The sequence below is a fragment of the Chenopodium quinoa genome, unplaced genomic scaffold (assembly GCF_001683475.1).
Source record: "Chenopodium quinoa cultivar QQ74 unplaced genomic scaffold, ASM168347v1, whole genome shotgun sequence".
NCBI lineage: Eukaryota > Viridiplantae > Streptophyta > Magnoliopsida > Caryophyllales > Amaranthaceae > Chenopodium > Chenopodium quinoa.
The window spans coordinates 2,107,880-2,115,835 of record NW_018742292.1 but is presented as its reverse complement, the minus strand read 5'-3'; positions in this window follow the sequence as shown (position 1 = coordinate 2,115,835).

Genomic DNA, 7,956 nt, shown 5'->3' with positions numbered 1-7,956 from the left:
TTGACTTTCATTTGATTCAAAAAGCTTTGTTTGAATGTGTTTGACTTTCATTTGATTTAATTAGCTTGAATGAATTCATTTGACTTTCATTTGATTTATAAATCTTTGTTTGAATGTGTTTGACTTTCATTTGTTTCAATTATGTTTGTTTGAATGTGTTTGACTTTCATTCGATTCAATTAGCTTTGATGAATGCATTTGACTTTCGTTTGATTCAAAAAGTTCTGTTTGAATGTGTTTGACTTTCATTTAATTCAATTAGCTTTATAGAATGCATTTGACTTTCATTTGATTCAATTAGTTTTGTTGAATGCATTAGACTTTAATTTGATTTAAAAAGCTTTTTTTGAATGTGATTGACTTTCATTTGATTCAATTAGCTTTGTTTGAAAGTGTTTGACTTTCATTTGATTCAATTAGTTTTGTTGAATGCATTAGACTTTAATTTGATTTAAAAAACTTTATTTGAATGTGTTTGACTTTCATTTGATTCAATTAGCTTTATTTGAATGTGTTTGACTTTCATTTGATTTAATTAGCTTTAATGAATTCATTTGACTTTCATTTGATTTATAAAGCTTTGTTTGAATGTGTTTGATTTTCATTTGTTTCAATTAGGTTTGTTTGAATGTGTTTGACTTTCATTCGATTCAATTAGCTTTGATGAATGCATTTGACTTGCATTTGATTGAAAAAGCTCTCTTTGAATGTGTTTGACTTTCATTTGATTTAATTAGTTTTATAGAATGCATTTGACTTTCATTTGATACAATTAGCTTTGTTGAATGCATTAGACTTTAATTTGATTAAAAAAGCTTTGTTTAAATGTGTTTGACTTTCATTTGTTTCAATTAGGTTTGTTTGAATGTGTTTGACTTTCATTCGATTCAATTAGCTTTGTTGAATGCATTTGACTTTCGTTTGATTCAAAAAGTTCTGTTTGAATGTGTTTGACTTTCATTTGATTCAATTAGCTTTATAAAATGCATTTGACTTTCATTTGATTCAATTAGCTTTGTTGAATGCGTTAGACTTTAATTTGATTAAAAAAGCTTTGTTTGAATGTGTGTGACTTTCATTTGGTTCAATTAGCTTTGTTTAAATGTGTTTGACTTTCATTTGATTCAATTAGCTTTATTTAATGCATTAGACTTTAATTTCATTCAAAAACCTTTGTTTGAATGTGTTTGACTTTCATTTGATTCAATTAGCTTTGTAGAATGAATTTGACTTTCATTTGATTTAATTAGCTTTGTAGAATGCATTTGACTTTCATTTGATTCAATTAGCATTGTTGAATGCATTTGACTTTCATTTGATTCAAAAAGCTTTGTTTGAACGTGTTTGACTTTCATTAGATTTAAATAGCTTTGTTTAATTGTGTTTGACTTTCATTTGATTTAATTAGTTTTGTAGAATGTATTAGACTTTAATTTGATTCAAAAAAATTTATTTGAATGTGTTTGACTTTAATTTGATTCAATTAGCTTGAATGAATTCATTTGACTTTCATTTGATTCAAAAAGCTTTGTTTGAATGTGTTTGACTTTCATTTGATTCAATAAGGTTTGTTTTCATTTGTTTGACTTTCATTCGATTCAATTAGCTTTGGTGAATGCATTTGACTTTCATTTGATTCAAAAAGCTCTGTTTGAATGTGTTTGACTTTAATTTGATTCAATTAGGTTTGTTTGAATGTGTTTGACTTTCATTAGATTCAATTAGGTTTGTTTGAATGTGTTTGACTTTCATTCGATTCAATTAGCTTTGATGAATGCATTTGACTTTTATTTGATTCAAAAAGCTCTGTTTGAATGTGTTTGATTCAATTAGCTCTGTAGAATGCATTTGACTTTTGATTGATTAAATTAGCTTTGTTGAATGCATTAGACTTTAATTTGACTTAAAAAGCTTTGTTTGACTATGTTTGACTTTCATTTGATTCAATTAGCTTTATTGAATGCATTTGACTTTTATTTGATTCAAAAAGATTTGTTTGAATGTGGTTTAACTTTATTTTAATTCAAAAAGCACTGTTTGAATGTGTTTGACTTTCATTTGATTCAATTAGCTTTGTTGAATGCATTTGACTTTTATTTGATTAAATTTGCTTTGTTAAATACATTAGACTTTAATTTTAATAAAAAAGCTTTGGTTAACTATGTTTGACTTTCATTTGATTCAATTAGCTTTATTGAATGCATTTGACTTTTATTTGATTCAAAAAGATTTGTTTGAATGTGTTTAACTTTCATTTGATTCAATTAGCTTTGCTTGAATGTGTTTGACTTTCATTTGATTCAAAAAGCTTTGTTTGAATGTGTTTGACTTTCATTTGATTTAATTAGCTTGAATGAATTCATTTGACTTTCATTTGATTTATAAATCTTTGTTTGATTGTGTTTGACTTTCATTTGTTTCAATTAGGTTTGTTTGAATGTGTTTGACTTTCATTCGATTCAATTAGCTTTGATGAATGCATTTGACTTTCGTTTGATTCAAAAAGTTCTGTTTGAATGTGTTTGACTTTCATTTGATTCAATTAGCTTTATAGAATGCATTTGACTTTCATTTGATTCAATTAGTTTTGTTGAATGCATTAGACTTTAATTTGATTTAAAAAGCTTTTTTGAATGTGTTTGACTTTCATTTGATTCAATTAGCTTTGTTTGAAAGTGTTTAACTTTCATTTGATTCAATTAGTTTTGTTGAATGCATTAGACTTTAATTTGATTTAAAAAACTTTATTTGAATGTGTTTTACTTTCATTTGATTCAATTAGCTTTGTTTGAATGTGTTTGACTTTCATTTGATTCAATTAGCTTTGTTTAATGCATTAGACTTTAATTTGATTTAAAACACTTTTTTTGAAAGTGTTTGACTTTCCTTTGATTCAATTAGCTTTGTTTGAATGTGTTTGACTTTCATTTGATTCAATTAGCTTTGTTGAATGCATTAGACTTTAATTGGAATAAAAAAGCTTTGGTTGAGTGTGTTTGACTTTCATTTAATTCAATTAGCTTTATTGAATGCATTTGACTTTTATTAGATTCAAAAAGATTTGTTTTAATGTGTTTGACTTTATTTTGATTCAAAAAGCACTGTTTGAATGTGTTTGACTTTCATTTGATTCGAATAGCTTTGTTAGAATGTGTTTGACTTTAATTTGATTCTTTTAGCTTTGTAGAATGCATTTGACTTTCATTTGATTCAATTTGCTTTGTTTAATGCATTTGAATTTCATTTAATTCAGAAAGCTTTTTTTTTAATGTGTTTGAATTTCATTTAATTCAAAAAGCTTTGTTTGAATGTGTTTGACTTTCATTTGATTCAATTAGCTTGAATGAATTCATTTGACTTTCATTTGATTCAAAAAGCTTTGTTTGATTGTGTTTGACTGTCATTTGATTCAATTAGATTTGTAGAATGCATTTGACTTTCATTTGATTTAATTAGCTTTGTTGAATGCATTTGACTTTCATTTGATTTAAATAACTTTGTTTGATTCAATTAGATTTGTAGAATGCATTTGACTTTCATTTAATTTAATTAGCTTTGTTTGAGTTTAAATGCTTTATTTGAATGTGTTTGACTTTCATTTGATTTAATTAGCTTTAATGAATTCATTTGACTTTCATTTGATTTAAAAAGCTTTGTTTGAATGTGTTTGATTTTCATTTGTTTCAATTAGGTTTGTTTGAATGTGTTTGACTTTCATTCGATTCAATTAGCTTTGATGAATGCATTTGACTTGCATTTGATTGAAAAAGCTCTCTTTGAATGTGTTTGACTTTCATTTGATTTAATTAGTTTTATAGAATGCATTTGACTTTCATTTGATACAATTAGCTTTGTTGAATGCATTAGACTTTAATTTGATTAAAAAAGCTTTGTTTAAATGTGTTTGACTTTCATTTGTTTCAATTAGGTTTGTTTGAATGTGTTTGACTTTCATTCGATTCAATTAGCTTTGTTGAATGCATTTGACTTTCGTTTGATTCAAAAAGTTCTGTTTGAATGTGTTTGACTTTCATTTGATTCAATTAGCTTTATAAAATGCATTTGACTTTCATTTGATTCAATTAGCTTTGTTGAATGCGTTAGACTTTAATTTGATTAAAAAAGCTTTGTTTGAATGTGTGTGACTTTCATTTGGTTCAATTAGCTTTGTTTGAATGTGTTTGACTTTCATTTGATTCAATTAGCTTTGTTTAATGCATTAGACTTTAATTTCATTCAAAAAGCTTTGTTTGAATGTGTTTGACTTTCATTTGATTCAATTAGCTTTGTAGAATGAATTTGACTTTCATTTGATTTAATTAGCTTTGTAGAATGCATTTGACTTTCATTTGATTCAATTAGCATTGTTGAATGCATTTGACTTTCATTTGATTCAAAAAGCTTTGTTTGAACGTGTTTGACTTTCATTAGATTTAAATAGCTTTGTTTAATTGTGTTTGACTTTCATTTGATTTAATTAGTTTTGTAGAATGTATTAGACTTTAATTTGATTCAAAAAGATTTATTTGAATGTGTTTGACTTTAATTTGATTCAATTAGCTTGAATGAATTCATTTGACTTTCATTTGATTCAAAAAGCTTTGTTTGAATGTGTTTACTTTCATTTGATTCAATAAGGTTTGTTTTCATTTGTTTGACTTTCATTCGATTCAATTAGCTTTGGTGAATGCATTTGACTTTCATTTGATTCAAAAAGCTCTGTTTGAATGTGTTTAACTTTAATTTGATTCAATTAGGTTTGTTTGAATGTGTTTGACTTTCATTAGATTCAATTAGGTTTGTTTGAATGTGTTTGACTTTCATTCGATTCAATTAGCTTTGATGAAGGCATTTGACTTTTATTTGATTCAAAAAGCTCTGTTTGAATGTGTTTGATTCAATTAGCTCTGTAGAATGCATTTGACTTTTGATTGATTAAATTAGCTTTGTTGAATGCATTAGACTTTAATTTGACTTAAAAAGCTTTGTTTGACTATGTTTGACTTTCATTTGATTCAATTAGCTTTATTGAATGCATTTGACTTTTATTTGATTCAAAAAGATTTGTTTGAATGTGGTTTAACTTTATTTTAATTCAAAAAGCACTGTTTGAATGTGTTTGACTTTCATTTGATTCAATTAGCTTTGTTGAATGCATTTGACTTTTATTTGATTAAATTTGCTTTGTTAAATGCATTAGACTTTAATTTTAATAAAAAAACTTTGGTTAAATATGTTTGACTTTCATTTGATTCAATTAGCTTTATTGAATGCATTTGACTTTTATTTGATTCAAAAAGATTTGTTTGAATGTGTTTAACTTTCATTTGATTCAATTAGCTTTGCTTGAATGTGTTTGACTTTCATTTGATTCAAAAAGCTTTGTTTGAATGTGTTTGACTTTCATTTGATGCAATTAGCTTTGTTGAATGCATTTGACTTTCATTTAATTCAAATAGCTTTGTTTGAATGTGTTTGACTTTCATTTGTTTCAATTAGGTTTGTTTGAATGTGTCTGACTTTCATTCGATTCAATTAGCTTTGATGAATGCATTTGACTTTCGTTTGATTCAAAAAGCTCTTTTTGAATGTGTTTGACTTTCATTTGATTCAATTAGCTTTATAGAATGCATTTGACTTTCATTTGATTCAATTAGTTTTGTTGAATGCATTAGACTTTAATTTGATTTAAAAAACTTTTTTTGAATGTGTTTGACTTTCATTTGATTCAATTAGCTTTGTTTGAATGTGTTTGACTTTCATTTGATTCAATTAGTTTTGTTGAATGCATTAGACTTTAATTTGATTTAAAAAGCTTTTTTTGAATGTGTTTGTCTTTCATTTGATTCAATTAGCTTTGTTTGAATTTGTTTGACTTTCATTTGATTCAATTAGCTTTGTTTAATGCATTAGACTTTAATTTGATTTAAAAAGTTTTTTTTGAAAGTGTTTGACTTTCCTTTGATTCAATTAGCTTTGTTTGAATGTGTTTGACTTTCATTTGATTCAATTAGCTTTGTTGAATGCATTAGACTTTAATTGGAATAAAAAAGCTTTGGTTGAGTGTGTTTGACTTTCATTTAATTCAATTAGCTTTATTGAATGCATTTGACTTTTATTAGATTCAAAAAGATTTGTTTAAATGTGTTTGACTTTATTTTGATTCAAAAAGCACTGTTTGAATGTGTTTGACTTTCATTTGATTCAAATAGCTTTGTTAGAATGTGTTAGACTTTAATTTGATTCGTTTAGCTTTGTAGAATGAATTTGACTTTCATTTGATTCAATTTGCTTTGTTTAATGCATTTGAATTTCATTTAATTCAGAAAGCTTTGTGTGAATATGTTTGACTTTCATTTGATTCAATTAGTTTTATAGAATGCATTTGACTTTCATTTGATTCGAAAAGCTTTGTTTGAATGTGTTTGACTTTCATTTGACTCAATAAACTTTGTTTGAATATGTTTGACTTTCATTTGATTCAATTAGCTTTGTTGAATGCATTTGACTTTCATTTGATTCAAAAAGCTTTGTTTGAATGTGTTTGACTTTCATTTGATTTAAATAGCTTTGTTTAATTGTGATTGACTTTCATTTGATTTAATTAGTTTCATTTGAATGTGTTTGACTTTAATTTGATTCAATTAGCTTGAATGCATTCATTTGACTTTCATTTGATTCAAAAAGCTGTGTTTGAATGTGTTTGACTTTCACTTGATTCAATAAGGTTTGTTTTCATGTGTTTGACATTCATTCGATTCAATTAGCTTTGATGAATTCATTTAACTTTCATTTGATTCAAAAAGCTTTGTTTGAATGTGTTTGACTTTCATTTGATTCAATTAGGTTTGTTTGAATGTGTTTGACTTTCATTAGATTCAATTAGGTTTGTTTGAATGTGTTTGACTTTCATTCGATTCAATTAGCTTTGATGAATGCATTTGACTTTTATTTGACTTTCGTTTGTTTCAAAAAGTTATGTTTGAATGTGTTTGACTTTCATTTGATTCAATTAGCTTTATAGAATGTATTTGACTTTCATTTGATTCAATTAGCTTTGTTGAATGTGTTAGACTTTAATTTGATTAAAAAAGCTTTGTTTGAATGTGTGTGACTTTCATTTGATTTAATTTTTGTTTGGATGTGTTTGACTTTCATTTGATTCAATTAGCTTTGTTTAATGCATTAGACTTTAATTTGATTCAAAAAGCTTTGTTTGAATGTGTGTGACTTTCATTTGATTCAATTAGCTTTGTTTCAATGTGTTTGACTTTCATTTGATTCAATTAGCTTTGTCTAATGCATTAGACTTTAATTTGATTCAAAAAGCTTTGTTTGAATGTGTTTGACTTTCATTTGATTCAATTAGCTTTGATTGAATGTGTTTGACTTTCATTTAATTCAATTAGCTTTATAGAATGCATTTGACTTTCATTTGATTCAATTAGCTTTGTTTAATGCATTAGACTTTAATTTGATATAAAAAACTTTATTTGAATGTGTTTGACTTTCATTTGATTCAATTAGCTTTGTAGAATGCATTTGACTTTCATTTGATTCAATTAGCTTTGTTGAACGCATTTGACTTTCGTTTGATTTAAATAGCTTTGTTTGATTGTGTTTGACTTTAATTTGATTCAATTAGCTTTGTAGAATAAATTTGACTTTTATTTGATTCAAAAAAATTTGTTTAAATGTGTTTGAATTTCAGTTGATTCAATTAGCTTTGCTTTAATGTGTTGGTCTTTCATTTGATTCAATTAGCTTTGTAGAATGCATTTGACTTTCATTTGAAGTTGTATGGTAAGCTTGAAAAATGTGTATTCATGACTCCTAGTGTTGTATTCTTAGGATACATTGTAACAGGAGAGGGGGTTCATGTAGATCCGGAGAAGGTAAAAGCAGTCCATTCTTGGTTGGCTCCAACCAATGTGCACGAAGTTAGAAGTTTTCATG